At 38.6% G+C, this 2,657-nt stretch overlaps 1 pseudogene; it reads left to right on the top strand.

Annotated features, from left to right (window-relative positions):
- The first annotated feature begins 422 nt into the window (after window positions 1-422).
- LOC122903744 lies at window positions 423-532 on the top strand (annotated as a pseudogene).
- Window positions 533-2,657: the final 2,125 nt, after the last annotated feature.

The following is a 2,657-nucleotide window of genomic DNA, read 5'->3' as shown; positions in this document are numbered from 1 at the left end:
CCATTATTTCATACTCCATAATACATGGTAATCTCTAAATGAATATCACTGTATCTGTTCAGAGTGGGGAGGGAGTTACCATCAGCTATAACAAGAGGTTTGTGGGATGAGATCCAAAATTGTCCATAAAGAATGAAACAAATTTGAATAAATGGAAAGCAAGAGATATTTGGGGCAGAGCATGATCATATTATAGCCTCAAAGGAAGGGATTTGCAAGATGTGTTCATAAAACTGTGAGAAACTTCTCTCTGGTGTGAACAGGTGTTTTATGTGAGTTAAAAGTGGAAATTTAAATTTGGGTCAAATTTCAGACTGTCTCACATATTTTGTTACTGAAAGTAATAGCAACAAGTAAAATCTAATGAACGCTCACTACGTGCTGGAAACTGCTAAATATTCCACGTTTGAAAGCATTTGAACAACTTTGCGCAGTGGCAGTATCATTGCCAATGAGGTTTATCCAAGGCGTGATTATTGCTAATTGAAAGCATTTGAACTTCATGAAAAATGTATGCATAGATGTGATTATTATTCCCATTTTACAGGTTAGGCAGTCAAATCTCAACAAGGTTAATTAGCTGGTTAGTAAGTAACAAAGTCAGGACTCAATACTGTGGGGCCATGGAGAGATTTGGAAGAGTGTGACACAGTTGAAACAGGGCTATTGGAATGTTCATCTGGTAGAGAGTATCAGAATGAATCGGATGAATGGAAAGGCAGAGAGGCTGCCATGGAGGCAATCTCTGGAGCTAGGCATTAAGTATAAACAGCCTTAATGAGAGACAAAGCTCTACTTAAATGTAAGGGTGATAAAGAAAGAGCAGACATGAATCCAAGATTTCAACTGGGAGAATTGTAGAACTAATTTTTTTTTTTTTTTAAAGGGCTGGATAGGGAGAATCTTTGAAGTCAGGTGTACTAGTAATAGTGGTAATCAAGTGTGTATTCAATATGAAAATATTAGTGAATGGCAGAAATCATACAAGGATTTCCAATTAACAGTAAACACTGTAGTAATTAGACACAGCTCTTGATGTATAGCTTTAAGATGATTGGACCCTTTTAGGGACCAAATTAGAATATTACTATGGTGAGTAATTGTGAATAATTGGCTGAAAAGGCCGTAAGAATTTTCTTTCAGGGCTCCTGGGTGGCTCAGTGGGTTTAAGCTTCTGCCTTCAGCTCAGGTCATGATCCCAGGGTCCTGGAATCCATTCCCACATCCCAGGGAGCCTGCTCCACCCCTCCCCCACCTGCCTCTCAGCCTACTTGTGATCTGTCAAACAAATAAGTTAAATCTTCAAAAAAAAAAAAAAAGTGGTTCAGAGTTGGAAAAAAAAGATTTTTCTTTCATATAAGGTGTGGTTTTTGTGTGCGTCTTCATAACTCTGCCTCAAAATCTTTTTTTTTTTTCCCTATAGGTTGCTTCTTTGCGGAACTATGGCTCTGACCCTGGTGCTCATAGCCCACTGTATACACGCTGCTATGACAACCTTCGTCAGGTTTTGTTGTAATCGTTTTCAACATGCCTGTGTGCCCCCTAAACTCTATGGTCCTCAAGAACAGGAATTGTGTCGCAATCATCTAACTGAAGCAAGAAGCTGAGCAACAGTGAGTGCACAACAATGTTTGTTTAGTGATGATTCTCAACACCAAAAGGATACTTTTTATAACATAGGAGAAATAGAGTCCACAGATGTCAATTGTGTAACTTTTTAGCTAAATTAGACCCACGTCCTGTTGCTGGACAGTGTCCCAAAATTAAATGACCACTAAAGAGATGAATATGATAACGTTACGACAGAGCTGGAGGAGGGGGGGTACTCTTCAAGCAGATCTTGTTAAAGTCCCCTAATGATCCATTTGTGTCTAGTCAAATAGACTTTTATTCTTTTATTTAACTTAGATAGTTAAAGAATTATTAAGTGTTAAGCTCTGAAGTAGAGCTTTTATTTGGTATGGGACTTGATGGACTATATGTGTGTGTGTGTGTATAATATATGATAACATCTTTAAAATACTTTTGTAGAATCCTTATAACAGTGCCTAGCACATATTAAGTGCTATATAAAGTTCAAAGAAGGGATAAAGCTTTGTAGATCAAGTTAGAATACGAAAGCCTTTGTGTATTGTATTACTTAGGATAATGTTTCCTGCTGTAACAAACAAATCTGAATAAATATCAATGGCTTAATAAAAGTTTCTTTCTTGCCCATAGATATGGACATAAATAGTGCTCCCATATGGGATGTTCCTAGCTGGTAGCTGGCCTTCCCCGTGATCTCTCTGAAACAGAGAATCCCTTCATTTTGTAATCTGCCCTTCTCCAGGGCCTCCTGCTCATCTGCATCTAGATTGTCGATGGGAAAAAAGAGGGTGAGGAAGACATATTCACTTCTTTTGACCTTATCGCCAAAGCGACAAGTGTTCTTTCACTTAAATTCCACTGATGATAACTGGCCCCATGATCATGTCCGCTGAAAGGGAGAATGGGTTTTCTCATCTAGCTGTGGGCAGAGGAGGAAGAGTAAGTGCATTTGGTGAAGAGCTGAGCAGTCTTTGCCAGTTCTGGATACTTAGAAAACTCTTCTGTCTTCCCCAAGGAGATAACCCAAAATGCCATGCAATGAACAAACCCAGTCTGAAATCTAAAAC

This window comes from Neovison vison, chromosome 3 (assembly GCF_020171115.1).
Source record: "Neovison vison isolate M4711 chromosome 3, ASM_NN_V1, whole genome shotgun sequence".
Taxonomy (NCBI): domain Eukaryota; kingdom Metazoa; phylum Chordata; class Mammalia; order Carnivora; family Mustelidae; genus Neogale; species Neogale vison.
The sequence above is the reverse complement of the archived record's forward strand: the minus strand, read 5'-3'. Positions and strand labels throughout refer to the sequence as shown.